The sequence below is a fragment of the Ceratotherium simum genome, chromosome 25 (genome assembly GCF_057802395.1).
Source record: "Ceratotherium simum simum isolate JZ-2026a chromosome 25, ASM5780239v1, whole genome shotgun sequence".
Classification (NCBI taxonomy): domain Eukaryota; kingdom Metazoa; phylum Chordata; class Mammalia; order Perissodactyla; family Rhinocerotidae; genus Ceratotherium; species Ceratotherium simum.
The window spans coordinates 14,120,320-14,142,022 of NC_141924.1; positions in this window are offsets into that span (position 1 = coordinate 14,120,320).

Sequence of the window (21,703 nt, forward strand, 5' to 3'; positions counted from 1 at the left end):
GGTCAACCAGCTAGGAAAAAGCCCAGATTCTAAGCCAGGTGGTCTGACACTGGGGCCCTCGCATTTAACAGATATGTTCAGTGTATGTTCTTGAAAGGACCCTGACCTCACCCTATGCCAGCCCTAATTCTGACATACAAGGCTCTAGATTTTATTGACAAGGGAGGGGGGCTGGCCTGGCTGGTCTCCAAGGTTCTCTGACATTCTGACATTGGAGACTTCTCCATGCAAGCCCCCCATCTGCGGGCCATTGACCACGCTGGCTGACATGCCTCCAGAGGAGCCGCAGAGAAAGAGCGAAAGCGCAGAGAGCACGTGCGTGCACCTGAACGTGTGCACATCTCCACCCCCGCCCCAGCCTCCCACAGGGTGCAGCTCCCAGGACTCCCTGCACAGCCTCCCAGGAGAGGCGCCCCCACAGGCTCTGCTCCCTCCCGGAGCCGTGTGACACCTGTGGGTGGTGTGGGAGGGAGGAGGAGACAGCTTCTCCCTGACTGACGGCTTTCCCTCTGGCACAGGGAGCTCCCGGGGCTGCAGCCCTACCCCAGATGGCTTTTATTAGGTGAGAAACAGAATTGTGTTTTGCTGGACCACTTCCTGACTCAGCGGGACCTGGGAAAGCTTCTTCACTTCTTGATTTGCTCATCCATAAAATGGGGACAGTTGCTCCTACCCCACTGGGCTGTGGGAAGATGACAGGAGAAGGGGCATGGATGTAAAATACCCAGCCCCAAGCACACTCAACACTGTCAGGTCCTTTCCGTCCTATGCCCTCTGGAGGCTAAGACGGACTCCTGGTCTGAGACCGGAAGTGGATCCTTTAGCATCTTGTCTGGGGGACAAGAGTTTAGCTGAGGCAATGGCTGGAGACCCGGTGTGGGCTGCAGTGGCCTGTGCAGGTGACGGAGCCATGGCTACTTGACGTCAGGAAAATGGGTCAGGACACCTTGCTCTGCGACCTTGAGGAGCTGAGTGAATGAGCCCCTTTCTCCACTCCAGGCCTCAGTCTCCCCTTTGTTCAGCTGGGTCTCCAAGGACTCCACCAGCTTGACCATCCTGTGGGCTGGCGGGCATCTCAAAGCCTTCTCCCTACTCTGCATATTTGTTTTTCCAACAATTACCTTTTGAGCACCTACTGTGTGGCAGGTTCTAGGTGCTGGGGGCACAGCAATGAACAAGACCAGATCCTAGGAAGCTGCTATTCTGGTGCGGGTAGTCAGACTCCACGTGGCGGGTAGTGATGAGTTTGTGGTTAGTGCTGTCAAATCAATTCCGACTCCTCACGCCCCTGTGGACAGCAGGGCGGAACCCTGCCCGGGCTTTTTGCCCCATCCTCTCACCTTCCAGCGCTGTATCAGACGATGCTCTGCTGTGATTCATAGGGTTTTCATGGCCAATTTTTTCAGAAGTGGATGGCCAGGTCCTTCTTCCTAGTCTGTCTTAGTCTGGAAGCTTCACTGAAACCTGTCCACCAGGGGTGACCCTGCTGGTATTTGAAGTAATGGTGGCATAGCTGTCAGCATCACAGCAACACGCAGCTCCCACAGTATGACAACCTACAGACGGATTGGGTGGTGTGGTTCCCTGACTGGGAAACTAATCCGGGCCATGGCAGTGAGAGGGCTGGATCTTAACCACTAGAGCACCAAGGCTGGCTGGTGGTGAGTCCTACGAAGGAAAATAAAGCAGAGGGAGGAGACGTGGAGTGACCAGGGTGCTCGTCAGGTAGAGGGTCAGAGAAGGCCTCTTCTGGGGGAGACATTTGAACCGGACCTGAGGGGTCAGGAGGCGGCCATGTGGACATCTGGGGCATGTGCCTTCTGGGCAGAGGGCAGGGCAAGTGCAAAGCCCTGAGGCTCTGATCTGCTTGTCAGGATTGAGAGTCATCAAGAAGGCACCGGGGCTGCGTGCAGTGAGCCAGGAGAGTGGATGGGGTTAGAGAGGAAAAGGTGGGTGCAGGGGAGGTGACATGAAAGCTGGTTTGGGGTCCTGAGCTTGAGGGGCTGGTGAGGAGGCCTGCAGGCCCGGCCTTGCCTCACCGGGCCAGGGGGAGGGGGCATTTTTGGGGCTTACTCCTCTGAGACCCCTCTCCCTGCACCTGGGCAAGAACATGCTCTGGAAATTCTGGGTTCAGCCTAAGAGCCTTAAAGCAATAAGAGGTCATCTGGTCCAGCCCACTTTGTTCACACAAGCCCACATTGCAGATAAAGAAACTGAGGCTCGGAGAGGAGAAAGGCCTTCCCCCGGGGACACCCAGCCACCAAGTGTGCCTGTATCCCGAGACGCACACTTCCCACTGTAGCATGCTGCAGCCCTCTTTCAAAATGATGTTTGTGCAAATTAGTCTCAGTAAAGACAGCTAAAAAGCATGAGCTGGAGATGTTTTTAGCTGCCTGTAAGCCAGATAAAAGGTTCTGTTTTTGCAAAAATGCTCTTCTTGTGTATGCTATAAGCATCCATCAATTTCCGAAATTATCCAGCCTCCCTAACGAGAAATGACGGGTACTTTCTGAATTTGAGATGAAGAGGGTTTTTTTGTGTTGTCGCTGGTGGTTTACTCATATCAGACTCTTTTCCTACCCTGAGTGTAATATCCTAAATTTCAGGGAGGCAAGGACTGTTTCTTTTTCATCTCTGCAGCCCTGGGAGAGGAAGTTTTCCTGAGTGGCCCCTCAGAAACCTACAATTGTGTGATCCTCTCTATTCACATGCAGGTGGATCAGCATATGGTGTATTTGTTGAATGAATGAATGAACGAATGAATCTGGGTCCAAAAATGCATGTTTGCAGGTTACTTGTAGCCAGGAATCACCAGTTTGAGACCTCTGCATTAGGGTAATGAGGAGAAGTCGTACTTCTAGGGGAGGATCGTGAGGCCAGGAAACAGCCAAAAGGTTGAGAAAAGAAATTCCTAATTTGGGATCCCCCCTCCAGAGCTAAGATCCCAGTACATCACTGCTAGAAGGGACCTGTATGAGTCAGTTGTCACCGGGTTATGCTGCATAACAAGCAAACCCAAATCTCAGGTCCTTACAACAGCAACGATTTATTTGTCACTCTCGTTGCATGTCAGTGACAGGGGGCCCAGTGCTGCAGCTCTGGTCCAGGCTAGGGTCAGGGTCAGGTTGGCTCCACATCTGTCGTCCCAGGACCCAGACTGAAGAAGCAGCTCTGATCTGGGCTGTTATGTTCTCACGGCAGAAGGGAGGAGCTCGAGAGGGACGGGGACAACTCACGATGGTTCTTAAAGCCCCCACTGCAAACTATCACATGGTCACTTAGGCCCACATTTTGGGGGTAAATCAGGTCACATGGCCCAAACCAAGAGCGACAGGCAAGGCTGGTGATGAATATTTGCTAAACAACAGTATAATTCACTACTGGGATTAGGGCCCCCTGAGTCCGGTGGACTTTAAACTGTTCTCAGAAGCACTCTCCAACCCCTTGGGCCACAGTGAATGAGGGGAAGTAAGGGGTGCAAGGGGACAGGGCTCGAGGACCGCCACCTTCAGCAACAACACCTCCACTGTGTCTGCTGGGTTGCCACTTACATATTCATTTGAAAGCTGCTTTAAAAAAGATACATTTTTAAAAAAAATCATTGGTCTAATACAAGTCCTCCATATTACTGAGAGGGGACTGAGATCTCAAAAGGAGACATATATGAAGCTGATCTGTGGCAGAGCTGGGACACATAACCAGCAAGAGAAGTCTTCAGACAGCACCCAAGTCAATACGTATTCATATATTCATTCAGCAAACATTTACCACCCAGTAACTCTTGGCCAAATTTTGGGAATCATAGCATTGTCTTTCATTCGGTCTATATTCTGACAATTTAGTGGGTGCCTAATTCATTCATTCATTCAACAACTATTTTCTGAGGGCCTGCTCTACACCAGGCCATGCTATAGGCACTGGGGATACAGCGGTGAACAAAATCAATTTTCTGACCCCGTGGAATTTGCATTCTAGCGGAGACACAGATAATAAATCAAATAAACTATATATATACAAAATGTGGTAAGTACTATGAAGGAAAAAAAAAAGCAGAGAGAAGGAGTAAAGAGTGCCAGAGAGGTCATTTTGGACAGAGTGGCCAGCAAAGGTGTCTTTGAATAGATGAGATCTGAGCAGAGACCTGGGTGAAGTGAGAGATGAGGCCACATATGTCTGGAAAAAGAGGCGGTGGACAGAGCAGGTACAAAGGCCCTGAGGTAGGCACACACCTGGGGTGTTGGAGGACAGCAGAGGCCTGAGTGGGGGTGTGGAGGGGCACGAGGCCGGAGATGTGGCTGGAACCTCAGAGGCCCCAGGAAGGAGACTGAGTCTTTTGCTGATGAGGTGGGGAGCCTCCGGATGGTTTGCACCAGAGGAGAGGTCAGATCTGCCGCGTTATCCAGGCGCACACAGTATGAAGAACCCAGGGCAGGGAGACCTAAGAAGGGGGCTCTTGCCACTGTCTGCTGGCGCCCAGAGGGGCTGCGGGCGGTTTCTGCGTGTGGCCAAGACAGTACCACTCTTGACCCCACTTCACAGATGTCAGAGCCCGGGGAGAGAGCCAGGACACCGCACGCCCATGCCCAGGGGCAGCAGATGGGGGCTGGAACCGATGAGCAGCACGGGGCCCGCCTCCGGGAGTGATTGACAGCGGAAGAGCGCATTTCTCGCGGTGGTGCCAAGGCTCTGCGAGCTCCCATTGGCTGGAATCTTGCCCCGGCCGCCGGCTGAGCTGGGGATGCCTCCCAGGCGCTGGCCTCGCAGGAAAATCACCCAGGTGAGGGGACCACTGATCTGTGATTCTAACCACGCTCGGGACCCAGCTGCCACCTGCTTCATCCCGATCTTTCCTCTTTCCTTCAACCTCCTCGCCCACTTCCTCCCATGAAAAAGTAAATGAGGTCCTTGGAGGGGTGGATATTGTCTTCCTCATTTATTTTTACCCAGTTATCTCCTTCTAACCTCAGTGAACTGTCCTTTCCCCGGGGAAGCCTTCCCAAGCATCCCCCACTTTCTCATCCCCCCATTATGTCCTCCCATAGCCTTTTTGGGGGTTGCAAGCTTCCCTTTTCCTCTGTGGTTATTTGATTGATGTCCATCTGTCCCACTCAGTTATGAGCTCTGCAAGGGCTCTTTCATTTTGGGGGTGAGCTGGAGGGTCACCGTTGTCTTCCCCACTCCTGCAAGTCCCGGATACATAACAACTCAGTAAACACGAGTTTCTTGCCTCTGGGGTGTTTTCAAGTCCTGTCTCCTCCAAGGATCAGGACCTGATGGCCAGGAGCTGTCTTGGGATTGGGGTCCTGGGGAGATTTTTTTTTCCCAATTTTTTTTATTGTGGTAAAATATAACATAAAATTTATCATTTTAACTATTTTTAAGTGTACAGTTCGGTAGCATTAAGTACATTCATATCATTGTGCGACCATCACCACTATCCGTTTCCAGAACTCTTTTCGTCTTGTAAAGCTGACACTCTATACCCATTAAACAATGGTTCCCCCTGCCTCCTCCCCTGAGCCCCTGGCAGCCACCATTCTACTTTCTGTGTCTACAAAGTTGACTACTCTAGGCACCTCATATAGGTGGATTACACTGTTTGTTTTTTTGTGACTGGCTTATTTCACTCAGCACGATGTCTTCAAGGTCCGTCCGTGTTGTAGCATGTGTCAGAATTTCCTCCCTTTGTTTGGCTGAATAATATTCCATTGTATGGATGTACCACATTTTGCTTATCCATTCATCCATCAACAGACACTTGGTTTTAACTATTCTGAATAATGCTGCCTAAACATGGATGAACAGATATCTGTTCCAGACTCTACTTCCAATTCTTCTGGGTATATACCCAGAAGTGAAAATGTCTGGATCATATGGTAATTCTATTTTAATTTTTTGAGGAACCCCCATACTGTTTTCTATGGTGGCTGCACCATTTTACACTCTCACCAACAGTGCACAGGGGTTCCGATTTCCTCACATCCTCACCAATGCTTATTATTTCTGTTTTCTTGACAGTGCCCTCCTAATGAGGGGTGGTGTCTCATTGTGGTTTTGATTTGCATTTCCCTAATGATCAGTGATGTTGAGCATCTTTTCGTGTGCTGACTGGCTGTTCATACAGGGAAGACCTCATTCTTGAGAGCCCCTTGCCAGGATGGGTCACAGGGCAGCAGATGTGACTGGCTGCTCTCCATCCATCCATTGCTGACTCGTTCTGCAATGTTCTTTATTAGATACTCGGAGCTTCAAAGCATCTGAAGAAAAGACACCAAAGAGCAGTCAGTAAATTTGCAGCAGATTCGCAACAGCATCTGTGACGCACGGACACCACTTACAGGCTTGGTCTTGGGTGATGTTGTTTTGGGGTTTTGTTCTGAACTTACGTCAGGTATGGGGTCTCATGTCTAGCATTTTCCAGCAGGTAAGTATAAAGGGCCCAGCCATCAGCTACAAGGCCACGGCTCCTGCTGGGCAGTCCTCTCTGACAATGACAACTCCCTCTGGATATGGGACCTGTTCCCTCCCTGGCCCCTCCAGTGCTGGGTTGATAATGGCTCCCAGCTGTTGCTGGACCCTGGGTGCTTCGCCATCCCTTGTCAATCTCCCTTAACCCTGTCTACACCTCAGAAGAGTCTCTACTGAATGCTGCCCAGTGAGCCCATTTGTGCACCCTCTGCCTCCGTCAGGACCCCAGCTGTCGGCCCAGCAGCCTGGAGGAGTCCCACCCTGTCCCCTGGTTGTGGGAGAAAACAGCACTGAGCTCCCGCTCTCTCCTCCCCCGTAGTCTGGTGCCTGGGGATCTCTCTCTCTCTGCCTTCTGAGCATGGGTTCCAAGCATGGGCAGTCCTGGCCACTGTGCTCCTAAGGGGGGCACCTGGTCCCTGATCAGTGTCCCCACTGGGCCTCAGACCCATTTGTGAAAAAGGGGAAATCAAAATGCCTACTGCAGGCGGGGCTGTGAGGATGAGACGAGGTACCAAATGTGGGTCGGTGTGCAGTAGGTGCCCAATCAATGCTGGTGGATCTGAACTGAATCAAAAGTGACTGCTTGATTTCCTGAGTGACACTCTGAGTCCTCCACAAGAAAAAGATGAAATAGTTTGTGCCGATGCCCAAGAAACCAGTCTCTGTAGTTTTAGAACCCAAACCACATCCCCAAGAGGGTCACCATGGTAGCAGCCTCCAACAGGGCCTCTGATGATCCTTGCCTCCTGGTATTCACCTGTTACGTAGTCTCCTTCCACACTGAATGACCCACAGGATATTGCAGAAATGATGTATGTGACCTCTGAGGTGAGTCATAAGCAATATTGTGGCTTCTTCCTTGCTCTCTCTTGGATGGCTCACTCTGGGACAAGCTGGCTGCCATGTTGTGAGGATGCCCAAGCAGCCTTGAAGAGGCCCACACGGCAAGGACTGGGGCCTCCAGGCAACAGCCAGCGTCAACTCTCAGCTACGTGAGGGAGCCGTCTAGGAAGTGAAGCCTCCAGCCCCAGTCCAGCCTTCAGATGACGGCAGCCCTGGCAACGTCTTGACTACAACCTCATGAGAGACTCTGAGCCAGAACCACCCCGCTAAGCTGCTCCCGGATTCCTGACCCACAGAGACTGTGTGAGATAATAAATGTTTATTGTTGTTTTAAGCCCCTAAGTTTTGGGGTAATTTGTTACACAGCAGTAGATGGCTCATATAATCACCCACCTTATCCTGCCAAATGTGGCTGCTGCTGGCTCTGGCTGCTTCTCAAAATCAGATCGATCCCCAAAGAATGAAGACTCACCCTCACCGTGGCTTTGGGAAACAATGTCATCCAACGTGGGTTAACAGGCTGGTCTCATGGGGAGTTTGGAGTTCTAATGAGATTGTGGGGATGAAAGGGCTGTGAAGGACAGAAGGGGGAGCAGTGGGGGGCGGGGGAGTGGAAAGAAACCAGACTTGAGTGTGAAGACCTGGGCTGGAGTCCGGCCTCTGTCACTCGCCAGTCTCGTGACCCTGACAGGTGACTCGGCCTCCTAGGCCTCCAGTTCATTGTTCATCTAATTGACTTAGCTGACAGCGCCGTTGTGAGGTTGACAGTCTGCTCCCCAGACTGGATCTTTTTAAATTGCAAATCCGATCATGTCATCCTTTGCCTAAGACCTATTAGTGGCCTCGCATTGCCAGGATGAAGGCGCACAGCCCCAGCTGGCCTGCACCGGCCCCTGCCCAGCACGCAGTGTCTCCCTCATCCTACTTCCCCTCCCTCTCCCAGCTTTAACCACACCGCTGTCCTCCGGTTTCTTGTACGTGCCATGTTCCATCCGCCCACCAGACCTGTGGCACATGTGGGATTTTTCCACCTGGAATATGCCCCTCTTCGACTTGCTAACCTCTCTGTAACCTTTAGCTCTCTTCTTTTTTTTTTTTTTTTTTGTGAGGAAGATCGGCCCTGAGCTAACATCTGCCAATCCTCCTCTTTTTTTGCTGAGGAAGACTGGCCCTGGGCTAACCTCTGTGCCCATCTTCCTCCACTTTATATGGGACGCCGCCACAGCATGGCTTGCCAAGCGGTGCATTGGTGCGCGCCTGGGATCCGAACCGCTCAACCCTGGGCTGGTACAGCGGAGCGCGCTCACTTAACCGCTTGCACCACCGGGCCGGCCCCTGTAAACTTCAGCTCTCAATTCTAATGGGAAGCCTTCCCTGACCACACGTCACGGCCCTCACCATTGTCTGTAATCACAGGTGTGTTTGTGTAATAAATAGATACATGTCTGCCTCCCCACATGTCGGTAAGCACCGCAAGGGCAGGGGCCCACCTGTATGCACTGTATTCCTGGCTGTATGCGCAGCACGGACTCAGTGTGGGAGCTTAAGTGCTCGTGTGGAATGAGTGAATGAGCAGAGGGTGCCTATGACTGTGCGAATATTAGCTTCCATCCCTTCCCCCCATCCCCGAATTCCATTCTGACTTCAGGAGTTCCCCCGGGGACTCAGGACTCAAGCTGAGTAAACTTACAGGAGCAAATGTTCCAGATTTCTATTGGTTCTCAACTTTGGCTCAGCATCGGCACTATCTGCAGAGTTTTCCAAAAAGCTGATGCCTGAGTCCCACTCTCAGAGCTTCTGGTGTAGATCTGGGGTGCGCTGGACATCAGGATAATTAAAAGTCCCCCAGGCCAAGCCTCAGAACCACTGTCTTGGCCGGTGGGGAGACTGGGGCCCTGGCAGAGCCCTGCTAACCTGGAGACTGGAGACTGTCTCACTGTCTAGGACAATGGGGCTAAAAATAGTGGGAGAAAACCCAGGGGCTATGACATGCCAGACACTGTTGTAAGGTCTTCCTTTAATCAACTCACGTAATCCTCAGAAGAGGCCCATGAAAAGGATGGTATTATTATCCCCATTTCACAGATGAGGAGACTGAGGCACAGAGCTATCAAGTAACTTGCACACAGTTACCCAGTTCCTTGGTGGCAGAGCCAGGATTTGAACCCCAGGGAGTCTGGCTCCAGCATCCAGTGCCGGGCCACCACCCTACACTGCCAGTGACTGTGGAGGGGTAACCACTTACTGTCTTTATCCTAATGACTGCTTTCCCATCCTCTGGGGGGCCGACGGGGCAGGGCTGCTGCCCACCTGACATCTCCATCCTTTGCTGCAAGAATGTGCCCTGAGCCACCAGCAGGCATCACGGAGCCGAGATCAGACAGGCCTGGCTGACCCACTCCGGGCTGGGCTTCTCCAACCCCAAAAGCATCCCCCTGGTGATAGAGCCCATTGTCAGCCTTAAGAAAGAGACAGGTTGCTATGGAAACCACAGGACTCTACAGCTGTACCGCCGGCTCGCTTCAAGGAAGCCTTTTCATGGCTCCATTTGGGGCTCTGCTGTGAGGCGGCCAAGGGGGCTCTAGCTAATTGGGCCCCCATCTGGCCAGGACATCAGGTTAACTCCTGGTGCGCAGCAGCAGCCTTGGACCAGTCCTACTCCCTGCCTTGCACACCCAGAGGTACTGTTTCCAGCCCTCCCGTGGGAAGGTGCGTTGGTGGGGCAGGGCTGTGGGTGATTGACGTGTGGGGTTGAGTCTTTAATTAAACCGTGCATCATGTGCCAGTCAGAAGAAAAGAAAGTTCAACTCGAAGCCAGGGTCGTTATCCTGAGCATCCTTTCAAGAGCTCTTCCCATTTCCCAACTGTGACCTTGTCTAACAGTTGGGCTGAAATCCCTCTGAGGCTTTGCTGATCTGTTCCCAAGCCCTGCGTCTGACCGTGTGGGGTCAGTGTGCAGACCCAGCCGTTAGACCCACACAGACAATCGGCACTGGGCTCACCTTTAGTGAGCACCAGACCTGTGGTTCTCAACCCTGGCGTCCTTTAGAACCATCGGGGCAGCTTTTTAAAAACACCCACCTCCAGGGGCCGGCCCTGTGGTGTATCAGTTAAGTTCACGTGCTCCGCTTCGGCGGCCCAGGGTTGGCAGGTTCGGATTCCTGGCACGGACCTATGCAGTGCTTGTCAAGCCATGCTGTGGCAGGTGTGCCACATATAAAGTAGAGGAAGATGGGCACAGATGTTAGCCCAGGGCCAATCTTCCTCAGCAAAAAGAGGAGGATTGGCAATGGATGTTAGCTCAGGGCTGATCTTCCTCACCAAAAAAACAAAAACAAAAACACAAAAAAACACCCACATCTGGGCCTCACCCCTGTCCAATTACATACAGTCTTTGAGAGTGGCACCCACGCCAGGGTACATGGTAAGAGCTCTGCAGAGCTGAGGTGCAGCCAGGGCTGAGAACAAGTGCACCCCCTTCTCCATACAGATGGGGAAACTGAGGCTCCAAGAGGAGGAGAGACTTGCCCTGGGCCTCCCAGGTGGTAAGGAGCTCCGAGGCCGGCACAGTGCAGATCTTCTCCATCCCTCTGACACCGCACAGCTCCAGAGGTGGGGGTGGCATGAGGAGCTGGCTGGGAAAGGTGGTGGCACCTGGGGGGACCGCTACCTTTTAAAAAAGTGTGGAAGAGGGGCCAGCCTGGTGGCATAGTGGTTAATTTCATGTGCTCCGCTTCAGAGGCCCAGAGTTCCTGGGTTTGGATCCCAGGTGCAGACATACAGTCACTGGTGGAGCCATGCTGTGGCGGCATCCCACATATAAAGCAGAGGAAGATGGGCACAGATGTTAGCTCTGGGACAGTCCTCCTCAAAGCAAAAAGAGGAAAACTGGCAACAGATGTTAGCTCAAGGCCAATCTTCCTCACCAAAAAAAAAAAAAAAAGTGTGGAAGAGTGAGCCCTTTCTAGTAAAGGTGTCATCACGGGCCAGCAGCATCGGCGTCACCTGGTAGCTTGTTAGAAAGAATCTCAGGGCCACCCCAGACCTACTGACTCAGAAGCTGCATTTTAACAAGACCCCCAGGCGATTTGCATGCATGTTCAAATTTGGGAAGCCTGCTAGTAACGACCCTGGGATAGAAGCTGCAACACTTGAGTTCTAGTTACGTGACCCTAGGAAAGTTCTTTTAACTTTTCTCAGCCACACTCCTCTCCATCTGTTATACGGGGATACTCAAACCTTCAAATGTCGGAGCTGGAAGGACCAGAGATGGGGAGCAAATTAACCAAGTGCACACAGCAAAAGGGGGGATGAGTTGCTAGAAGCAAGAACAAGGCTTCTAGCCCCGTGTCTCTCCCTCCGCTGTGTTGCCTCCTCGCGGGGAGACTGGGACTGCTGCAGATATAACAAACGCTGCAAGGGGTCTCCAAGCTCTTCTTCTGATGTGTCATTTTGTTCAAGCAGTCATCGCTAGAAATTGTATCTCCCATCTGTAAAACTTGGGAATTTGGTTGCAGTCTCATGTCTTTGTGATCTAAAAACATAACAAAAGGTATCAAAACAAAAGTTGGTGCCAAGGAAGACAAGTCATTTGAACTAGAGGGAAAAGAATGATGTGTCTACCCTCCTTCTCTTCCTCCTCCTCACTTGTTCTTGGCAGAGTGTTGTGCATGCCTGTGCCTGCTGTGCCCATGCATGTGTGTGCGTGTGCGTGCTTTGCATGTGAGGGTGTGCCTGTACATGTGTGTGTTTGCATGTGTGCATGTGCAAGTGTGTGCCTTGTATGCATGCATGTTGTGTGTGCATGAGTGCATGTATATGAGGGTGTATCCGTGCATGCATGTTGTGTGTGCAAGCATTTGTGTGTCTGTGTGTGTGCTTTCGTGCATGGTTATAATTGCATGTGTGTTCCTGTGTGTGGTGTTGTGCCTTTGTGTTTATGCATGCATGAGTGGTGGTAGATGTTTGCATGCCTATGTGCCACATGCATGAATGTATGCTTATGTGAGTGAGTACAAGTGTCTGTGTGTACAAGCATGCATGTGAGCCTGTGTGTGCCACATGTGCCTTGTGATGTGCGTATGTGCATGTGTGTGCTCACGTGTACATGAGCAAACACATATGCCTGTGTGTGCATGCATGCACTATGTGTGCATTGTATGTACATTTGTGTGCTTGTGTGTGTGTGCGTGCTCGTGTGCCTGTGTGCTCATGTGTGTGTGCATGTGTGTTAGGCAGTGTGAAACATTAGGTGGCTTAAACACTGTATTCAGGAGAGGGAAGGGAGATTGGAAAGCCCAAAAGTCCTTGACATTCAAAGGTTTAGCACGAAGTTTGGACTCATTTCCAGTGACCCAAAGGCCCATGGCTTGTCAGAGTTTATATTTTTGATGAGGCAAAAATGTCAGCCTGGAACTGAGCTAGTGAAAGAGCCTGCCTGGCTACCCAGGAATAAACACTGCTTCTTTCAGGAAAATGGCCTCAAAAGAATTCCAATTGCTCGAGCTAATCATGGAAAGAAAGACGGAGACATCTGAAACACTGGCTTTTAGTCTGAAAAGCAGAAGCGAGGAGTGGATTAAAGAGTGGCGAGTTGAATCCAGGCCCGGCTTAGATCTGGGGCTCCGGGCAAGCGCACCATATGCTGTCTCAGTGGAAACCAGGAAAAGGGATTCCCCACCGGGCTCCGAAGCCCCTGCGCCAGCGTGGAGAACAGCTCAAGTGAGAGATGACACGCTAATAACCGCAGAAACGGCTTTAGTCCCGACTCCACAGTCACTAAACCGCCCAGACAGAAGCTTAAGATGTTGGTTTCACTTTGCTCCTCTTCAGAGAGAGAGTTTAGGCTGGAGACCGTGCTTCCCAGTGGGGGATTCTTAAAGATCTCTCGTCTTACTTCTTGTGCACGTTAAGGGACCTCAGTAACTGTAAGCATCAGAAATGCATGAAACTTATTAGTAATAATATTTTAATGGCTCGTCTATATCAAGAGCTTACGATATCGTAGGCACTGAGCTAAGAATTTTCATATTAAGTATAATTACACTTACATTCAGTAGAATAATATGATTCTCCACCTCCAGGTAAAATTCTATAAATCCTTCAGAAGCAGCTAAAATTGTTATCTCCTCTGAGAAACCTTGCCCACCCGTGTCAGCAATTACTTCCCTGAATTACAGTTCCTGTCTGTCCCCTGTCCCTGAGAACCGCATCCGTCTGTCCCCAGCCCCTAGCGCCGGGGCCTGGGCTGGTGCATATTCAGTGTCACAGGGGCTCCTGCCTTTCGGCTGTCTCTGGGAACTCTGCTCCCACCCTCCTGGACTGCAGCCATCATCTCTGCTCATTTGCTCATTTTGGATAAAATTGATTCAGGCTTTTCTACTTCAGGTTTAATTTCTTGTAAAAACATTAGGGAGCTGAGAACTTCTCTCTTGGGACAGGCTTCCGTCCCCAGCAGGCAACACATCAGGACGCCAGTTGCTCTGGAGGGCGGGACAAAGACTGCCCCGCAGCTCCCCTGGGCCCCAGGCCCCATCGCCCCCATCGCAGGCTCTGCTCCCCTCCCTGCCCAGCCCTCGGAGGTCATCCTCTCTCTTGATTGAAGCCAATGCGTCCACCTGTGCCCTGGATCCCCACCCTTCCCACGTCGTCAGAGACCCCCCTCCAGCAATCATCCCTTCCATCTCTCCTGTGTCATCCTCCTTTTTTTTTTTTTTTGTGAGGAGGATTAGCCCTGAGCTAACATCCGATGCCAATCCTCCTCTTTTTGCTGAGGAAGACTGGCCCTGGGCTAACATCTGTGCCCAGCCTCCTCTGCTTTATATGGGACGCCACCACAGCATGGCCTGACAAGCGGTGCATCGGTGTGCGCCCGGGATCGGAACCTGCGAACCCTGGGCCACCGCAGTGGAGCGCACGCTCTTAACCACTACGCCACCAGGCTGGCCCCGTCAGCCTCCTTTTCTAGAACTTTCTCAAGAGCATTTCAGTGAGTTCAAGCGTCTCCATCTCAAAACATGATGATAATACTCACAACAATCCTTCCAGAACCCCTCAGCCCCCTCTGGTTTTGCACCACGTTTCTCTTCCATGTTACAGCCGTGCTCGTTAAAAAACGAAAAAGGAAGAGAAAAAGGTACCCTCGCCATTTGCACGGCGCGCCGCCTCCTCACACGCGGTCTGTGCCCCGGTTGGGCTTCTTCCGGCGTCCCGCCGACGCTCTTCAGCCCTTCTTGGCCGTGTCTGGCAGCGGGGCCCACCTACGCCTTCTCAAATCGTCCCGTTCTCTGGCTTCCACGGCCCCACGCCGGCTTTCCGCCCACCTCTCCTTTCTTCCCTCTACATCCTCCGCTCTCTGTCTTTTCCTAAACTGTAGTGTTCCCCTGGGTCCTCTTCTTACTGCCTGGTCTGCGTAGTCGACATTCTCCCCACGGCTGGCAGGAGCCTCGGATCTATCGCTCGAGGCCGGGCTTCTCTCCTAAGCTTCAATTGCTCACATCCAGGCTCCTGCTGGTCAGTTGCACCTGAAGGTCCCACGGGCGCCTCAAACTCTGCAAGACTCAAACTCAGCTCGTCTTCTCCCTCCCGTTTCCCACCACACATGGCCTTCCCACCGGCACCCTCTCCTCCTGGAGCCCCATTTTGGTGACTGGTACTGCTGACCACTCAGCTGCCCTACTGCCAGTCTTGACTTTCCCTCCAATCAACACCCCACGCCTGGCGGATCCCCGGTCTTCAGTTCCACCCCCTGGAACCTGCCCTCTCCTCACCATCCCCACACCACGTCTCAGTCCCTCAGTTCCACCCAGGCTGCTGTACCCCTCTTACCTGCTCTCCTTGTCTGCTGTCCTGGCCCTCCAACCCATTCCCTGCAGCCAGTGTGGGCTTCCAAACGGTGTCACTGATTATGCCTTTCTCGTCATTCATTCATCACTCCTGATATACCAACTGTGTGACAGGAACTATGCCTCGCTGGGAGGACTGCGCCTTAGTCTGTGTGGTTCACATTCTAGTGGAAGAGACCTACAATAAACGAACATGTTGTCAAGAGTCAAGTGGTAACAAATGCTATCAGGAAAGATAAGGCAAGGAAAGGGGATGAAGAGTGATGGATGGGGAGCAGGGGGTGGGAATCTTAAGTAGAGAGGTCAGGAAAAGCTTCTTTGAGTAGGTGACATTGGAGCAGAGAGATCAATGAAGTGACCAAGTGAGCCAGTGGGGTCTGTAGAGGAAGCACATTCCAGGCAGAGATAACTGCACGTGCAAAGGCCCAGTGGCAGCTGGGTATTTAGGGCATTTCAAAGAATAGCAGGCTTTTGCCCTCTGCACTCCAGAGCTACACTGAGCTCAAGTCCCTTGCACACTCCGTCTGGAAAGCTGCTCCCTGGTTCTCCTGGTTAGCTTTTATTCATCCGTTAGCTTCAACTCCATCGCCATCTCCCCTGGAGAGGTCAGTCCAGAAGCTCACTCAGGCTGGGTGAGGGGCCCCTGCTCTGAGCCCCTATCATAGCAGGTGACAGCATCTGATTCATTTCTGTGCCCTGAGACCCGGAGAGTGAAGAGGGGTTTGGTGAATGTTTTAACTATGTCTTGCTGCCTAACAAACCACTCCATATTTAGTGGTGTAAAACAGTGACTACTTTAGTCTGCTCTCGGCTCCTGTGGTCAGGAGTTCGAGCAGAGCACAGTGGGAATGGCTTGTCTCTGCTTCATTATGTCCAGCAGACTCGAATGGCCCCAGAGCTGGGGCCACCTGGAGGCTCCTGCACGCACATGTCTGGCCTCTGGAGCAGACTCAGCTAGGACCGTGCCCAGAGCACCCGCACGTGGCCTCTCCACATGGATCGGGCTTCTCAGCACAGCGGCTGGGTTCTGAGAGGGAGCATCCCGAGAGCAAGAGAACGTTCCAAGAAAACCAGGCAGAGCCACACGGCAATTTCTGAGCTGGCCTTGGAAGGCACATAGCGTCACTCCAGCACGCTCTGTTGGTTGAAGCAGTCAGAAACTCGTCCAGATCGAGAGGACATAGACCCCACCTCTCAGACGGAGGTGTGTCAAAGAATTTGGGCACCTTGGCTTAAAACCCTGCAATGAACACGTGTCAAATGATCGAGGTTTGCGCCTATGTTATAAATTGCCGAGTGCTTTCATGTGCCCCTTCTCGTGTGGTCCTCACTGAGATTCAGGATGAAGAAACGGAGGTGCAGAGAGCTGATGCATCCAAGGTGGGCTCCTAAGAGGCGCATGGCCCGAGCAGATGCTGAAGGGCAGGGCCACATCGGGAGTGTGCCCCCCAGTGGGCCCGCAGTGGGTCTCGCTGACACAGAAACAACTAGGGCTGCACTTATTATATGCCAGGCACCGTTCTAAGCATTTTACAAGTATTAATTCATTTAATCCTCATTGCACTCCAACGAGATGGCAGTGTTATTATCCCTGTCTTACAAAAGAAGAAACTGAGTGACAGAGAAGCTAGGAGTGTTAGATTGCCACGTTCACAATCCTCACGCCTTTCCTACGTTAGAACATCCATGCAAGCCCTTTGCTGTGTGAGCCCACGGTACCTTCCCCTAAAGTGGACAGAGTGTATTTTTCCAACCCCATGGATTGTGGGCTCGCTGGGTGACTTGCTTTGGCCAACGAAATGTGGCAGAAGTGACAGACAGACCTGGGCCCAGGTCTCAGGAGGCATCTCGTGTCTCCGCCCACCCTTTTGTGTTCCAATGATTCATCATGAGAGGTGAGTACCCTGGGCAGCTGCAGGCTCTCCAGCCTGTGGGGTTCCCAGAACAAACCCGTGGAACAGACCAGAACCCAATCCATACCTAGTCTGGAGCCAGGGCCAAGACCAGGGTGAAGCAAGTGTAGTAATTGCCTCTAGGGCAAAAATTTAAGGAGATGCCAAAAAACTCAGGAATCAAGCTAAATAATACTTTCGTGTAATATTTTAAAGATAAAAAGTAACGCAGGGCTGGCCCAGTGGGGTAGTGGTGAAGTTCATGTGCTCCGCTTCTGTAGCCCAGGCTGTGCAAGTTCAGATCCTGAGCATGGACCTGAGCACTGCTTGTCAAGCCATGCTGTGGTGGTGTCCCACATATAAAGTAGAGGAAGATGGGCACGGATGTTAGCTCAGGGCCAGTCTTCCTCAGCGAAAAAAAAAATGTAATGCAAAAAATCCCCTGCTATAGACTGAATGTTTGTGTCCCCCCAAATTCATATGTTGAATCCTAACCCCCAGTGTGATGGTATTAGGAGGTGGGGCCTTTGGGAGGTGATTAGGTTGTGGGGGTGAAGCCCTCATGAATGGGATTATTGCCCTTACCAAAGAGACCCCAGAGAGCTCCCTTGTCCCTTCCAACATGTGAGGACACAGCGAGAAGATGGCCATCTATGAACCAGGAAGTGGGCCATCATCAGACATCGAATCTGCTGGCACCTTGTTCTTGGACTTTCCAGCCTCCAGAACTCTGAGAAATAAATTTCTGTTGTTTATATAAGCCAGCTTATGTTGTCATATGAGTATGTTGTTAATACCCACTTTATGGTATTTTTGTTATAGCAGCTGAAACAGAATAAGACATCCACAATGAACAAAATATCAAAATTTTAGATAAAGACAGGATCAGTATTGAAGTCAAGTGTAGCAATGTCCAGCCTAGACCACTCAAACTGGAATTGACCTGGAGTCTGGTAAGCATAAGAAGAAATGTTTGCTGCGAGCCCCTGAATTTGGGAGTGGCTTGTTACACAGCATTATTGCAGCGATAGCTGACCGCTACAAAAAGTAATTTGCCTAAGGACATTCAACCTGCAAATAGCAGAGCTCAGATTTGGATCCAGGCTGTCTCAGACCAGCGTCTATGTTATTAACAGTTAAAATGCTCTACCTCTCCTGTTGAGATCCATATTAAGGGATGTGTCCACCATATCTGGTCCATATGAAACTCACATCCTTTGGGAACTCAATCCATCCTGGGTTGTAAGGAGCCCAGTCCTTACACTGGGCTCTGACTCACTTTCCTGTTCAGTGTTCCATTTCCTAGATGAGGCTGGAGTCCCTCCCTCAGTGCCATTCTCCACCCGCCTTCTACCTGGCAGACTATCCTGGCTCTCTCTCCTTCATTTTGGCTGAGACCCTAATGAGACTGATCTCAGATTCCAAAGCAAGGTGCCAAACCAAAGGCAAAATTTTCAACGTATGTGGCCAAAAACCCTCATACTTCTCACCTATGTCAAAGATATAAAAGAGTCAAAGTAGAAAGAGAATTTCTTGGGAAAGAGAATTTTTGGAAAGTGCCATGGTGTGCTGTGAGAGTGTCTGTCCCTAATCTCAAGCCTAGAGTGCTTGACGCATGTTCCTGTAGCCGAGGGCTCTGTGGAGCTCTATTTGTCCTCGGCCTGATAAATCTAATGGGTGAAGACTGCTTTAGATGCTAAAGATCCTTACTGAACTTGGATCAGATTATACTTTTAGAGTTGACTGGGGCAAAGGATGTGAGTTTCATACGGACCAGATGTGGGACAACCAAGAGAGAAAGCTGCCATGGGGATGCCTATCCAAGAGAGGCAAGAAGCCCCAGCACAGGGAACCTACAGGTACCGGAACGTTCCTAAGGGCTGCGGAAGCACTAAGTGAGCAACCCAAATAGAGATGCACAGAACTTCATCAAGACGCCTACAGGTGAGGGATTCCCAGTGATCCCAGTGAGGGATTCTCTGAAAAATCTACGGAATTACCCCTGAGCTTTTAACGCCATCCTTAAACATCTACTATGCTCCGAGCACAACGCCATCTCACTGCAATGCCATGGTACCAGACGGGTAAGAACGTCCCTGCTCCGCTGCCCTCTTCCCCTCCACCACCAGACCCACCTCCCAAGACTGGAGGAGAGAGAAACTGGAATTACCTAAAAGGGAAGACAGAGAGTGAACAAAAAGAATCTGCCAGCTCTTGTCTTCCCCTGATTCTAGCTTTGTGTGCACAGTAGACCTCAGCTCGGGGAAGGAGGGAAAGGCTTTCCTTCGAATGAAGATGGAAATGTCGATCGTCACACAGGCCAAGGATTTTTAATTGAGGCTGCATTTGCCACCTGAAGTACCTTTGGGAGAGGTGAGAAAAATCATGGGACAGTCCAAGTTTTCATCGGAGGGCAGGGGAACATAAAGCCCAGGGCCGTTTTAAAGACGCAGTGGGAGGTCAGAGCTGCTTTCTGGTTGCATCTACTGAGCCGAAGTCAGGTTGCGTATGGTGTCCTGAAGCCTGGACCGGATGTATGAGGGTGACTGGGTGGAGACCGAGAGGTGGCCAGCCAGACTGTGCCTCCTCTTTTTCCCGTGACCAGTCGCCATTGGGCATGGGGCCACCTGGCAAGGAACTACACTTGCCAGCCCTTCTCATAGGGAGGTATGAGACTGAGTCTTGCCAGTGGAAAGTGAGTGGAAGGGATGTGTCTGGGGCCCTGAAAACAGCAGATACGCCTCCTCTGCCCTCCCTTCCCCTACCCCTCTGGCTGAACCTGAATGTGGCGGTGGCTTCGACCTTGCAGGTGGTGACAAGGTCCTAGAGATGGAGGAGCCTGAAACCTGGATGCCTGCATGACCAGGCGGAGCAGAGCCACCCTTTGGCCCAGGATGTTCATCTCGGACTTTTCCATGAGAAAGAAACCAAGTTCTCCTGTTACAGTGGCCGAGCCTTTTGCTATGAGCGGTAGGGCATCTCACTCCTGTGAATCACACCCGCCCAAGTTCTCTGACCCATGTTCAGACATCACACCACAACCTGGCTGGCCTCTCCCTCCAGGTAGCAGCCCCTCAGCTGGCTCAGTTATGAAAGCTCTGGGGAGAAAACCTGCTTTGCAATCTGGCGTGGATTCTAGCCCAGCTCTGCCACTTACTGGCTGTGCAACCTCAGGCAAGTGGCTTTACCTCTCTGAGGCTCAGTTCCCTCATATGTGAAAAGGGATTCATAATCCTTCCACATAGCTTTGCCGTGACGATCCAACGAGAGGATGCAGGTAACAGGCCCAGCGCACTGCTTGGTGCACAGTAGGTCCTCAACAGAGATCAGCTCTCTTTCCCTTCCCCCGTTTCCAGCAGCCTTTGCCGCTGAGCCCCGGCTGGCCTCCCGTCAGCCCCCACCAAGCCCTGACGCAGGCTGGTTTTTCTTTTGAGTAAGTGGCAGGTTCAGAGAGGTGGAACAGAACAAGTACTTAGTGTTCGCAGCGCAGAATTCTCTGAAATCAGATTCCCAACGCTCCCTGTGTGGGGTCGGGAATGAAGCTGGCTGTCCTGGGCTTGTCTCTGAATGGTCTCCCCGTGAGGAAGATTCCTACAATCTTATTCCACCCTCCATCCCAGGCTAAGAAGAGACTTGTCGGAGAAGTCTTCCTCCTCTGCCGACGCCCTTTGCTCGTTCACCCCATTCCAGGCCAAGTCTGTGTGATGCAGGGAGTGGGGCTGGGGCCGGGGCTGGAGCGAGCGTGTTCTGTTTAGTAACGATCGGAATGCTGTGGTTATGTAATAGGAATATTAATTCCTTCTTGCAGAGAACATAGGCCTGCAAGGGGCCATTCTTGTGTTGTCTGGTCCAGCTGCCCTCCTCCCCATCTCCCATGTAGAGATGAAGAAACTGAAGCCGGGAAGAAGACGTGACTTATTCACAGTCCCACCTGGAGAAAGTGGGCGGCAGAGGCGGGCCTGGACTCACCTCTGACACTTCGTGGAAGGCTTGCTTTGGTGCCCCCAGCTGCCTCCCTGGTCAGCCCTTCTTATGGTGCAGCGCTGGCCTGCAGTGCAGAAGGGAGTGTTCGCCTCCACATCCCACGACAACGAAAACCAGGACTGGGACAGCATCAGAGTGACTTGCCTCCCACACTGACCTTCTCTGGCTGGTGTGGACAAAAGATGGGAGGCAAGCTGGGCTCCCACGTGGGCAGGGGGAGGGGCCGGGCTCCCAGGTAGGAAAAGGGAGGGGCCGGGCTCCCAGGTAGGCAGAGGAAAGAGCTGGGCTCCCAGGTAGGCAGAGGAAAGAGCTGGGCTCCCAGGTAGGAAGAGGGAGGGGCCGGGCTCCCAGGTAGGCAGAGGAAAGAGCTGGGCTCCCAGGTAGGAAGAGGAAAGAGCTGGGCTCCCAGGTAGGAAGAGGGAGGAGCTGGGGTTGGGCGCTCTCCCCCAGCTCCCCGGCACCCCAGCCCCACCTGGTTGTGCCTCCACCATCGCCAGGCTCATCTTGTTTTGTGAAGGTGCATGCAAAGGCTTCTCCCTCTGGGTCATGAGCTCCTGGCAGGCATGGACTTATCTCCGAACTGGTCCATCTCCAGGCCTAGCATCTACATGCTCAGTGGCATTTGCTGACTGATCAGAAGCACAGACCCATCTCCATCTCCCAGATGCCAAA